General features: G+C 35.6%; 1 protein-coding gene across 1 annotated transcript in view; it reads right to left on the bottom strand.

Moving 5' to 3' along the window:
• The window catches only part of LOC122790920 (zinc finger homeobox protein 2-like), a 515,963-nt gene extending 501,816 nt beyond the window's left edge, over positions 1-14,147 (bottom strand). The window contains exon 1 of the mRNA XM_044058604.1: positions 13,998-14,147. The gene's annotated coding sequence lies outside the window, so the exon portion shown is untranslated. The remainder of the gene's footprint in view (positions 1-13,997) is intronic.
• Positions 14,148-15,000: the final 853 nt, after the last annotated feature.

Raw genomic sequence — 15,000 nt, 5'->3', positions numbered from 1 at the left:
AGAAATAAGGTCTTCTTAATTTAAAAAAAAAAAAATTAAAACTGAGTAATATTCAAGGAACCAGTTAAAACAGGTACAACAAAATTAAAACAAGCTAGTTTAAAACTGCTGACTGAAGTGCAGAATTCTGTTTCAATAGAGCTGTTTTTAATTATATAAAGTTAATTGAAACTGGTTTGGGTTTTGTTTTCTCTTTTTTACTTTGAATTTGGCCATCTTTTTTGTACAGCAAGGTCTTTTTCCAATATATTATTCAAAATTTACCAACAAGAAAACTTAGCTGCTGACTGGTTAATTTTTATTATCAATGATATAATCAGGATTCAGTAATAAGTACTGGTAAAAAAGGTGACACAGAAGGAAACATTCTGAAACATATTTATAGAAATATTTCTAAATAGTTATATGCATAGAAAGATGTTCAGTTAACATGAAATGAGGACAACAAGAAAATGTATGACTGATAACTTGAAAAGTCGGTTTTAGAGACCCTTTATTTTTGCCATGAGCATTGTCAGTAATACAATGATACAAGTGTTCAGTGCCTGAGCAAATGAAGATCTGTAAAGAATTAGAATGAAAGTGAATCTGTACACTGCTGGGAAATGTAGTGTCTTACGCACATTCAGCCTGAGGTGTTGAAAAAAAAAGGATGCTTTCCTGGCAGCTCTATTTACCCAAGAGCATTCTGATAGTTTGTTAATCATATTTCCCCCTCAATCTCTTAGTTAATTGCTATCCAAGTTGTCATGTTATTTCTACAGGATCTTTTGTTAAAAAAAAAAAAAAAATCACTTAAGTTTTGCAAATTTAAATAAATATACTGGTCTTCAGATGCCACCCCAACATGCCTTTAATTAAAATGTGCTCACCTTGTTCACTGAATGGGCAAACCTAGACCACAGACTTCTTAAGAGCATAAACTAGTACTAAAATGGGATATATTTGCTTAGGTAGGTGTGTGTGTGTGCGTGTGTGTGTGTGTGTGTGTGTGTGTGTGTGTGTGTGTGTGTGTGTGTGTGTGTGTGTGTGTGTGTGTGTGTGTGTGTGTGTGTGAAATGTACACACACACACACATATATGCATACAGTGTGTGCACTTTTGGAAGGTAGCAGAAATCAGGAATATAAAATGGTTGTTCTGTGGATTGCTGAACCGCTCAAACTGGTGCATCAGAAACATCAAATGATTAACGTGTTTAACTCAGAATGGCAAAAAAAAAAAGTTAACGTTTTTACAGGGGGCAAGCCCCACTTGCTCTCTCCAGTGTGCAGGCAAGCTCTCTCCCACATCTCCTGAACTTATATAGAACAAATGGATGGTCACACTAACTTAAAGAAGAGTGAAATCTCCCAAAAGAATGGCACCATGGCCAGTGCACACTTACAAGTCATACCAGTACTGTTTCCCTGTGAAAATCAACTACTAACATTATGTTCCTTGGTGTCTTTTTCTTCAAGTAACCAGTGCCGAAGGAACTTCACCTCATGGTCTTGTAAAGGAGCCATATAAAATGAATACATGGTACAATGAATTCTTACTTTGGTACATGAAGAATAAGGACAAAACTCAGTGATCAACAAGGCTAAGTTGTTATGTGAAGTTCTGACCCTACATTTTTTAGTGCAAGTCTTTCTCCTTGTTTGAATGTGTGTGTGTGTGTGTGTGTGTGTGTGTGTGTGTGTGTGTGTGTGTGTGTGTGTGTGTGTGTGTGTGTGTGTGTGTGTGTGTGTGTATGTGTGTGGTGGTAGATAAGTATGTCTTGAGTGAGATGGATAAGTCTAAACAGCAAAATGAAGTGGCTTGACTTTATCCATCCACAAGCTTAGCTTTCGGAACATTGGAATTTGTAAATATAAGAAAAGAGGATGCAGGGGGCTTGCCCTTAGGTTTACTATAAATAAATGGATCTCATTTAATCAACATGTGATTATTTGAATGCAAAACATGTAAAATCTTGGGAGGGCATTTATTAAAGTAATAATATTGTCAAGATCACAAAACATACAATTGTTTTTGCAGGGGGTAAGACCCCCATACCCTTCAGCATACAGATAAGCCCCAACATCCTCAAACTATGCACATAATAACTCCAAAACTGCACCAACTAGAAGAAGAGGGAGAAAGTGACCATAAAGCAGCACCCACATTCTCACATTTCTTTGAGTCTTACAGCTGTTACAAGATGACCCAACCTTCCACTGATGACGTTCTGAGTATAGGTCAGTTAGCCAAAGACAAGAGTAGGTTTCTCTTGCCTTTTTCTAGAGAGATACCTGGCAGATTAGTTACGACTGATTAGCTGGTTAGAGGAGTTGCGAGCTGGGTGGGGGCTATGTAGGGGAACAAAAATGCACTTTCCCATCATGCATAAATTAAAATACTGTGAACACAGTATGTAAATGAATATTCTGTAGTTACTTCCCCTTTAAATTCCAGATAGAGATTGGAAAGTAATCAAAAGGGATAATAGGGGTCTAGATGTAGAAAACATTTTTTACAAATTATCTGAAGGTGCACTTCAGAAACCAGACAGTTACTGAGGCAAACAGTAACTACAAAGAGTGACTAGAAAAACTACTGATCATTACATTTTAATGTGTACTTCAGGGGAGAAGTACGATTAATCAAGGATAAAGGTCTTTCTTATATCTAGGAGATAAAGAATAGTTCTATGAAATGGACACTGAAGGGATTTACTGCACATGTAAAATGTGGCTGCATGAGCTACTTTAGGAGAAAATGAGGCTCAACAACTGATTATGGGTTAAATGATTTGTTGCTGACCCTTTCCAACCACCAAGCAAGCCAGAAAAGTAAATGTAATATAATTACATAGATAGATAATATACAGCGGTCAGTGAACTAAATACATTTGGGATGTAAGAGGAAACCAGTGTAAATGGAGAAAATTCAAACAGCTATAGGAAGAACATGCAGACTCCACACACACAGCACTACCAGGTGAAGAATGAGTCCAAGGCTCTAAAGTTGTCAGGTACCCAATTGATCATATGTTTTTTATTTATTTATTTTGTGTTACTGACATTCCAATGAATATCTCTCTCTCTCTCTCGCCTGCTCTCCCTCTGTTGCTCTCTCTTTCTCTTTCTTACTTCTGGAGGCATTTCTACATTTTTCTTGTTGAACAGAAGAAGAAAAATGCCTGCACATAAAACTGATTAAAAATCTGAATTATGTGCCTTTGGAGATGGCTGCTCATTTTAATAATATTTTGTTATAAATGGGCATTGGCAAATAAAATAACACAATGGATAGTTTCCATTTCTGTCCATGGCTTAGGCATACTTATCTTCCCTGAGGCACCAGTTTCTAATCAGATACAATATTTATCATTGTTTGTGTATGCCCTGAGAAGATTATGTGCATTTATTACTGAAATCTTTAAAGATAGAAATAACAAAAAACAAAGAACGGAGAAGAAGGTAAAAAAAAAATAGGCCAGACACCAAAAGCCTTTTTATTTCTTCAGAAAAGGGAAACAGGGACAGTAAATCCAGAAAAGGCATATCACCTAATAAGCAGTAAAATGAATTCAAGAAGCTGTTACAATATGTGGCTTAGGGTGACAAGCATTTTGTTAAATGAGAAGCAGACTTAACACTCCTCACTACCATCACTTAATGCGCCACATCCTTCTTATTCTGGTGGCAGACATAAGAAAAGTGGGAGGAGCAAAAGGTGATAGTATAATCTGTTCACACCGCGATGTGCAGGCAAGCTTTCTGTAACAGGACACAGGGCCTCAGTAAGAAGCTATGCCTCTATTTTCATTTTACAGTTTTGTTTTAAGTAGTGGCAGTGTATCAAGGATATTTCATCTCTGTCCTGCGAACTCTCACATTGATGTTTTTTTTCACAGCAGTTGGTGGTGGTGCTGCTGGTTGGGTAACTCTAAGAGAATAACAAACCAACCCAAGATTTTAAATATTTTGCTGAAGTATGACAGGTAATGAAGCCATCACATACAGGTCACAGAAATGCTGTTATGAGGAATAGATGTCTAAATGCTAACCAAAACATTTCTATAAAATGAAAATGAAGATGTTTCATTCACTTGTAGTTCCTGTATGTTAGATATTACACTCATATTTATGTCTACAAAACAATGGTAAATGCAATAGTAAATGGTTAAGCATGGGACTATATGATGGAATGATAAGAAATGCATGGAAGTAGGAAAACCTCCTAATATTTTTCCTCTTCTGGAATTTTATGTATAGCATTCATACGACATTTAGTTATAGTGAGTTCTACAAATGAGCTTCATGAGGTAAAAACGGCATGACGCTCATTTTTTTCCTGCTGCAACGATCAGCCTCCCATGAAAATTGGATCACTTTGGAATGTGCTGCTTAGCAGTTATTTGAAATGGATAATCAAAGTGGTGACTGTTAAGACTTCTTCAAAACAGAAATAAAGCGGGTGAGCGTAGACTTTTTGAACAGGAAGTATTTCTAACTTAAGTTCACATGCCACTGTTAGGCTGGGAGGGTATCTTTACCTGAACTACTGACTGATACCAACTCCCACCATAGAAGAAGGAAGTTTAAGAAAGAAAGGAGTACAGAATGCCTCCAGTATACTAAATAAGTAATCTTTCTATACATTAGAAAAATGTGGTAATAAATAAAGACATAAATAATAAAATAAATAAACATACATACATTTCTGTTCTTTTTCCTAGACATAAAATAAAACTGGCAGCACTTAGATGTTTTCCACTAATTAACTTAAAATAAATATTGTATTGCTATAACTGTCAGATATATAAAACAGATTGTATCCTTGCTTTCATATTTAAAAATTTTCAGTTATGGTTACAAATGAAATATGCATTTTCTAGTCTTTTTAAAATTCTGTTGCGGAGGTGGATTTTGTTCTGATTATGTTTCATAGTGAAGAAACAGACTATGTTTTTAATTTTATATCTATATAAATGTGTGTGTGTGTGTGTGTGTGTGTGTGTGTGTGTGTGTGCGTGTGTGTGTGTGTGTGTGTGTGTGTGTGTGTGTGTGTGTGTGTGTGTGTGTGTGTGTGTGGCTGCTCTTAACTCCAAAAAGTATAGCCTGTCTGAGAGTATTTATTCTTCAAACCACATTGACTTTTATTGAATGAAAGGTTGGTGTGCTGCAGTTGATTTGTTTCACTTATCCCCTGCTGTACATCCATGGAATTGGTATGTATAAGTAAGGAGATGTGGGGGGGAGCCAAGTCCTCGCACATGAAGGATTCATAGGGGCTAGCCCCTACACAAGACATTTTTTCTGCTTTTAGAGTTCTGAGTAAAGCTTCTCAATATTAAAGAAGTCAGTGAAGTGTAACTCAGTGTAAGGTACCTCAACTGAATGTAACTGAATGATATACATTGATACATTCAGATCCCTTTCTAAACCTTGTGAGATGACAATCGCGAAAGCTTAATTACCCAAATGTTGAATTTTTCCCAGGGCAAGAAAACACTTGCCCGACATCCCCTTTTCTCGACTGTAGTGCAATCCCTGAGTTGGCATATATTGTTGGGGAGTGTGGGAATGTAGATTCCCCACCTACTTGGGTTTTATTTACTCCAGTGTGTGTTTTGTTGAAGTTTAGGCATGTGATTACTTGCCCTGGAAAAAATTTGCCGTTCGGGTATTTAAACTTTCTCGATTTTCATCTTGCAAAAATGAGGTTCGATTATATGAGCTTTCGAGGTTTAGAAGTAGATCCATTCATTCATATACACATATTACATTTGCATACATAAGTACACACACACACACACACACACACACACACACATTGCATCTTGTGGAGAAAAAAATTTAAGACTACCATATTTAAAAAAGTAAGAATGACATTTCAGATTCAGGGAATTAATGGAATTTATGATATTATGCAAAAGAAAAATATGAATTTTATTAGGCACATGGCTATCAGGCAGTGTTTGCATGTGTAATATATAAGCACATGTAATTATATAGATATACTTTTTTGAAAATGCAGACAGCATTTTAATTAAAACAATGTCATTACACATCATTGCAAAAGTGTTGCAGACTGAGCCTAAATCTATTTAAGTTTGCATTACCATGTAAATTACACATGTATCTTTATTAGAAAATCTTTTTGCGTTATAATTTAATTTAGTCAGGAGCAAAAACAATTTCGATTTCTTAATATTGGATGGGGAGGAAATCTTTATAGGAAATCCTATCTACACATATAAACAAGCTTCTGAAGCTCTACAGAGAAACACATACACAAGTATGAAGCAATCGTTTTTTACTTATATGCTTCTTTGAATGTTACTTGTTTGTCCATTTAACTATCTATATATCCATCATTCCAGCCATGAGTGGCAGGGAAATCATTAATGTATGCATAGAGGTATAATGTGTAATGCTGGTTTTCTTGGTTTGCATACAAAGCACCTTGTTCTCTTGTATTCCTGGAGTAGCATCATTATGTAGTTTTACCACTTTGGTGGAGTTTTCGTCTTTGTTCTGCTGATACTCTCTCTTATTTTTAACCTTTGCTCTCTACAGGCTGTTAACCTTCTCATCATTGTAAAAATAAACTGCTCTCCTACAACCCTTCAAGGAATCAGATCCATTCAAACTGCAGTCATGAAAAGAATTTAATGTGTGTCATGTGGATACCATGTTCCTGAAGCAAGAAAACAGGCTTTAAAGCATTTTAAATGCCTCCCCAAGACCAAAAACAATAATTATAATAATCACCTTTGCTTCAGATTTGTTGCTTTGTTACTCTTTTTTATTAAGGGTTGAATGCATTTTGACTATGCATGCGATGCCTTTAATATGCACAACATAAATCATTTAGTCTGACTGTGGACATCTGAGGCAAAGGAAGGAAAGAAAATTAGAAAGCAGATAGATTGTTGGTGGGGGTGGGTGCATCTGTGAGCAGCAGCAGGGGATTGTGTTTGACTTAGATTTTTCTGTATATTTTATATTTATTTACTCCAATTTTTATGCATTTAAGTTTTCTGACCTCCCCTTTCCTCTTTTATGCCAGATCAGTGAAAATTATACTTGTAGTTGTTTTCCTGTGAGAGTAAGTAGTCCAACTGAACTGTGTGTGTCAGAAACATTGCAAGTATGAAACAAAAGCTTTGATATGTTATTTGCCTAGTTTTATGCTGAGGCAATGAACTTTAACCAGTGGCCAATAAATTACATTTTATATTTAAATGCAGTAAATACAAGGGAGAAAAAGGTGAAGCATGTTTCAAAAGAACAATTTAATCTGAATGTCATCTATCTCAAATATTTTTTAGGAGTCTCGAATACTGCAAGGCAAGACAATGAAAATGGGGAGACAGTAATTTTAAAGTCACGGTGTTTTAAGTTCTTTGATACACATTGTTTAAAACGATAGTGTGAGGGAAAGCAGGAATACACCCACCGTGCTTAAGATTTATTTAGAAGTCTCATGCATGGAACATCTGCAGATTCGGAGTACACTTCTAAATATTGCATCCCTAATCCCCTTGAGTATTTATTCAAGTTACATTTCCCAACACATAGTATACCATGCTGCATTAAAATGTGATTGCAGTAATATGCTCCAGGTTGCAACATTTTGTAGGCCATTTCTTCTCAGTAATATGCTAATAAGAAATCATCTTTGGCTTATGTCTGCAGTGCACAGCTGGGGGATAGCCATGCATACCTTTCTGAAAGCTGTCCTTAAATTAAGAATTTTTTTATCCCTTTGTAAATGCAATCAAAACTTTTAACTGTTTAGAAAAATGTATATTCAGTATATGCACCATCATTAACTTGCTAGTTAAAACTTCTTGTATTCCTCTAATTTTCAGCTTCATTTCATTTTATTAGAAGAGCAGCTGAAGGGGACACATTTATTGAGAACAGGCAAGAGTCACTTCCTTTTCCTAAAACATTCTTTGCAGATTTCTGCTGGAGTGTTCTGCCTCCTATAGGTGGCAAATCCACCTCTCAAAAGATTACATTTCCTCATAAATATTTCCAGTATAAATCCTGAGAAATAAGGATACAGATCAGTCTGCTCTTCATAAAGGCATTACTAGTTATTATCGTCCTTGAATTCCTACATTTGATGATGCTATTCTGAAATACAGTTTGTTGCAAGAGTGCTGATGCAGCATTGAGGTGCAGCTCTCAACAAAAAGCACTATACAAGCCTGCTTATACTTGATATAGCATGAGGTATCATTCCCATCCTGAGCACAGAGTTGTTCTGATTTACCCAGTATTGTGGAAGCTGTGCAGTATACATGCTAGAATATTAGCTTACTATATGCAATATGAAAGGTGTGTTGGCATGTACTGCCCTAAAACAGACATATGCTACAATCAGTACAAGCACCAGTCATCTGCAGATGAAAAAGCTCTTGGTAGAATTTATTATTTATTATTTTCCTGTCAGCGAGTCAGTCATGTTTGCATTATGTACACTGACGGAAGTGACCTCCTCTCCCTGTTATGGCGATTCACCAGCTGGACAAGTATATTCAGCCAAGTTAGATACCATATGTGCATTCATTCATTGTTATTCTATTAGTGAGTGCTGAGCTCAAGAGAGGATAAAAGTGCTATTCTCGAGAGGTGGATCTCCACCTCAGTCTGAGGTGGGAGTACATCTTTCTGTGGTGGCAGTGTGACTATGCTAAAACTTATTTTTAGCTCAAGGGTCAGTGGAATTGTGTGTAGTACAGAAGATCATTTTTCCTGGTGCTGATTATCTGATGATAGTGTTAGGTATCACAATACCACCCACTAGTCTATCTAACTTTATCCTCAGTGGTGGTGAGCCCCGACTTGAATTTACAACAAATATCAATTATTATTATCATAATATAGCATCATAAACTATTAACATTGCATGCTATAAAGAATCCCATGTAAATATAAGAAATTAATGCAAACATCAAATTAGTAAGAAATAAGGTAGACATGATCATAAATGACATGCTGAAGTTTTTTCTTCTCTTTCTTTACTGGCATACTACATTAGTCAGTGCACAAGTTTCTAAGTTTCAGTGGCACCATGGCTTTCATGTACAACACTAAGACCAGGAGGGAAAATAAAAGAAATTAATCTTCCAGGAAAGAGAACAAGCAAAAGCTTTAAATGCAGCAGTAAGCAGACCTATATAGCTTTAATTCACAGTGTTCTGTCTGCAAGTACAGTGCAAAATCCCAATAGAAGAAGACATCACTACTGTAACTTGCTGTTGTTGACTGCAGCATCATATGTCCCATATTTGGAATTAAACCTCTCAGTCTGATTTTGAAACTCAGTTCTTCCTTTCTGATGTATGTATGTATATATATATATATATATATATATATATATATATATATATATATATATATAGCTAGACAGATAATACATATGTACATATGTGTATACAACATATATATATATATATATATATATATATATATGTATGTATGTATTTACATACACACACATTCATGTGATTGCGCACACTCTTTGTCTATATCTCAAATTGCTTATTCTACCTGCTTCATATCAGTGAAATTAGAATCTTTCTGCTATAGCATAGACTGGTTGCAGACTCTGCCTAAATCAGTAGTGTATGTTAGTATATGCTTGTTACATTCACATGTTGTTAAAATAAAATGCGGAACAACATGCAAATTAAACGCTGAGTTTAAAAGCCCACAGAAACTTTGCAAATCCATGATTTTTTTTTTTATTCTTTGAGGTTACTGTAAAGACATGATACAGTGTTGGTATGTTGCTTTAACAATATTTACATTTACAGGGCAAACTTAAAGGAGGGGTGACATTTGCAATATGTCACATGATGGCTCTTCTACTATGAACATCACTGTCAGTAGTTTAAGAACATGTAACACTAATGTATAATTTCCTTGTTGTTCTGTCCCACATCCTTAAATGCTAATATATACACTTGTGTACCTTTCTGTACTTTATTTTGTTACCTTATAAATAAAAGCAATATACCCATTTTAGCCTTTACATTTTCTTATGCAAACCATCTTTGACTGCTTCTTGCATTATGCTTTCTGACTTGTTCTACTGCTGAAACTGCATACCTTGCAGCAGATTCCTGCACCAGAGCTGTAAAGGACATTAGAAGTGTCTTATAAGAAAGCTGCATAAATATACACATTTCCCTTCAGTTATGATATGCTTTTCATGTGACTATATAAAACCACATGCATTTTGATGATTTTGTGATAGTCAAGAAAACATGACTTGTATCTTACGACAAGGTCTTGGAGTTGCAAAAAACATCTCTTTTACTTGCTGTGCTTTTCATGGCCTGTTCACTCCAGATGTCTAGACTTACCCCTAAGTTAGAACCAAGGTAAAGGTGCTATTTGTATCCACTAGACCTTCATCAACAGTAAGCTAGTGATAGGACAGCCTCATGATGAGTATCTCTGAGCAAATGCCAGATACCGACCCTATTAGATGACAGAACTTGCAATGTAACAATGTACCTGGTGACCTCTGAAATACATTCAAGTGTGACACATGTTGTGTGTCTCAAATCATTGAGACACATGTGTTGTGTGTCTCAAATCATTGAGCCAGCCATGCATCAGCTGCAGTGTGCTCCTTATCCTAGGAAGGATGTGCTCCTTTTGGGTGTATTGCCCATCTGTATCACAATTCACTTGGTTTCCAGTGTGTTTAAGTGTGTACGTATATATTCTGTGTGTGTGTGTGTGTGTGTGTGTGTGTGTGTGTGTGTGTGTGTGTGTGTGTGTTTGTGTGTGTGTCTAAGCATGAGCACACATGAATTTATGTGTGTTTGTGTTTGTCAAGTGATAGTAACCTTATTTCATTATGGCATTAAAATGTAATATATAATTTTATTTCCTTGGAGGAAAATTGACATCTCAGCCTTTTACCTGTTATTAGGTACACTAGTTTAAGGTTGCCACTATTAAACATTTAGTTCAGTAACTATGCAACTAGCAGCTTATTTTTCTCTCATATTATTCTTCTTAATTTCAGCTTGTATTCAAGAAAATATGACTGTTGCTAAGAAGTGGGCTTTTATCTTGTAATTAAGTGCAGCCAGCATCTGACTGCCTTCTAGCCCAGTGGTTATCATATTAACAAAAATGAAATCCATTCTGAGGACCTAAGTTTGAGCTTTGCAACTACCACATGCATATTAATTAAGTCACTCCACAGGCCTTATCACATTACAAAAGACAAACAACACTATTATTAGTATTTACATTCATTTCAGATGAGTTATTTTAGACATTACATGTAATTTATTTTATTCATAGCTTCCTTAAACCAGACTCTCAAATATTACCTGAAAATTTGCATACAAAGTTTTACTTCTTCTTCCACCAACTTTTATGACCATTAAAGGGAATGTAAAATTATCTTAGAATGCATATCTACTTCAAATAAATGATGTACAAAAAAGAAATGCATATATACATAATAATGATGCATTGACTTTTAGACAGTTTAAAATTGTAGAATTCTAAGTAGTGACACCAATAAAGTAAAATTTCATCAGATATATCCATAACCTGAAAATTGCATGTTAAAACCACCCCTATCTGAATAAAATAATCTTAGCTTTTCTTCTGTCATGTTTGACTTTTCAGAGGTTGCACAATGCTTGGTATTTTGTGCTAGACTGCTTGTCATAAAGACAGTAGTCTTAACCAATATAGCAGATTTTGGTATAAACATGATTTCATCAGGCCTATTCAAAAATATTACATTTTAACATGAAAAGGGACAGCTTATCTGCAGTAGTATATGGACATGCCATCCGATGCACATAAATAGACAGGCAAACCAAGACACTTCTACACATGCATGTTTGTGTGTGTGTGTGTGTGTGTGTGTGTGTGTGTGTGTGTGTGTGTGTGTGTGTGTGTGCGTGTGTGTGTGTGTGTCTGTGTGCACTGATCTTGGAAAAGAACACCTTTCTTATTTGAGTTCTTCCAATAACCTGTTTTCAAACAGCTTAAAGAATACAAAATTTGCTGAAATATTTTATGTGCATTGTATACTGTACACACACAATTCATGTCTTTCCATTTTGTTACTGATCCATTAAATATATTTTACTGTAACAAATATTTTAAAGTCTGAATCGTACAATGCATTAAATATCCATGCAGTTCAGTCCACAATAATCAACATTGCCTTGAAGATCAGGAAAAGACATATCACCAGTGGATTGACAGGCAGACTGTTATTGATAAGAAGAGTAAAGGTGACAGAGAACTACACATGAAGCTGGGTTACCACTTTGAACAAGTAGTGAGCAGAGAAAGTCAGAAAAGGAAACACTTACTGAATAGGACCAAGACATTCCCTTTAAATAAATGATTTACATAAATAACTATAGTATATCTTCTATGGTAGCTAAGAAAACATACCAGTGAAATAAACAGATGTCAGTGCATTAAAGTGCAGAAAATTTTCTGCATTTGTATTTTGCAAGGCTGTGGTTCAACATTATAAGTACATTTGGACATTATTAAAATATATTTAGTATTTAAATGTTACATGCAGAAAATAGGAAAGGAAGGAGATGAAATGATGCCTACTTGATATTTTATGTAAACATGATGAACAGTAACTAAAATATATGAAATTTCTTTCTAAAGAATATAAGCAGTACTAATCAGTGCCCACGAAGGCAATACCAATACAAAAGGGAACCAGAAAATATCAGGTTCCCTTTAACTGTTTTACCCATGTTATTGTTTGAAGAAGCCTCTAAACACATCATCCTATATAAAGATGCAATCAGGAAAACTGATGTGCCCATTAATTTTTAAATATGTGTGGTGCAATAAATTGCAAAAAGAATAATTTCCCTGTAGAACGGCCCACTGTCATTTTGTGAACCTCATTCCACTGCTCTCTTCTTGCACACCAAGACAGAGTGAGGGAGGGAGATGGAGAGAGAGAGAGAAAAGAAAGATTGAAAATCAATAAAAACGAGTTCTTAACGGTGTCTTAAAAGAGTAAAGTGTCGACAAGCTGTCTTTGCTAAGAAAATATGAGGCACTGAAATAAAGACACACACACACACGCACACACACCATAATCTCTTTTAAAGGTCATTTTATCAGTTTAAAACATAGTTTTGTAAAAATATGCTATATTAACTTAACAGATAAACACAATTGCATAGAAAAGACACAATACAAAACTGGTTCACAGAAATCATTTGCAGCTATGTAAACAGAGTGAAGAGCATAAGTACATCACTGTGTGTGTATGTGTGTGTGTTTTAACATAATACACAGTATTTATTTATATAAACATGCATACATTCAGACATACACCCTCTTTCCAAACTATATCTTTAGTATATTCACAAACCTATACATGTTTTATTTGGTTGTATAGATGATTGTGTACGCAATAGTCACATAGCTTAGAGAAGGATTTTTATAACAAAATTGATACAATGCATTTTATATCTTCTGGTATGATAAATCACTACTTATACTCTTGCACAAGTCAGAAAGAAAGAGAGTAAGCAAATACATGTTCATACAGCATAACCTCAGCTGACTTTACACATTTTCTATACTATGCATGCAGAAAAATAATGTACACTTCAGACAGATCATAGTACAATGAACCTTGCAATACATTTACCACCATGCTGAAGAACAAAAAGTAAATGCCATGAATGAAACATAATATAATTATGACCATATTTTCCTACATTGTTTTAGCAAAAATTATTTATAGAACCCCTCCATTTACCCCCCGTCCCACTAAAAATACATACACACACCTTATCTTCTGCATGGCTGCAATTTCCCTAGCACAGCCTCTATATAAAATGCTGTGGGAAGGAGGGGGTTTTAAGAGAAAAAAGAACATAGCCTGTACACACAGAGCAAGAGCAAAAGAGAGCGAGCAAGAGCAAGCGAGAGAGAGAGAGACAGAGAGAAAGATTGAAAAATCAATGCACTTACAGCTTGCTGCAGGAGGGAGAAGTGAAAATGTTTTTCCTTGGGAAGAAAAATCAATGGTGCTTGGCTGGTGCTGGGGTTTTGGCTCTCAGAGTGGCTTCCCATTGATTTACAACACTGAGGTTTTCCAATTCATTCAGAGCCAGGCATACACACACGCACACACACACTCTCACTTACTCACTCTTCAACACAATAGAATAATCAATAGGGGACAGACTGGGGACACTGAGCAGGTGCAGGAGCTGCAAAGAGAATCACGGGAAATGTAGTTATTCCTCATTTCCCTTTCTAACAGCATTGTGAAGCTGGAGGACTACAACTTCCATAAATCTCTGGGCAAAGGCTAATGCTTAGGAATTAAAATATATTTCTTTGGCTAAAGGCTAGAAGAAGCGAAAATAAATAGGCTGTCTTGTGTAGCTGAAATAACTGTGGTGTTTTTAAATTCAATTCAGTCCTTATCTATGTTTCAGAGACTTTGGTATTATTTAGTTTACTACATTTGACATCACTTTCATAATATATTTACAACAATTTCTCAAAAAAAAAAAAAAAAACAGGAAACTTACTTACAAGGATTTTTAAATACAGCCCCGAAATCCACAACTGAAAAATGTGCTTGGTTCTCAGGTAATTGTGTAAACACTGTATGGCAGACTGGTATGAAAAAAGTTCTTTACCCATCAAAAACTATGCTACCCTAAGCAGGTGACCAAAGATGTTTCTGTCAATACAATGTCTAAAGTCATGAGAGGACAGAAACTCTCCTACATCCGGTGTACTGTTACCACTGATGTTCTACCTCCAACAGCAGGAGAATCTAGGATTTAGCTGACAGGCCAGTGCACCTGACAACATAATCTTTAAGACTGTTCAAAGCCTTCTCTTTCTCCTCACTCACAGCAATCCTTTTCGGTGCATACCATGAATCTTGAACCACTACTGAATGAAATCAGAGAGCTGCGAGTTGTGAAGAAACACCAGGAGTGGCAGGTTAGCTGGG

This window comes from Protopterus annectens, chromosome 16.part0 (assembly GCF_019279795.1).
Source record: "Protopterus annectens isolate FY-2018-M chromosome 16.part0, PAN1.0, whole genome shotgun sequence".
NCBI classification, from domain to species: domain Eukaryota; kingdom Metazoa; phylum Chordata; order Ceratodontiformes; family Protopteridae; genus Protopterus; species Protopterus annectens.
This window is presented reverse-complemented; position numbering and strand designations above follow the sequence as displayed.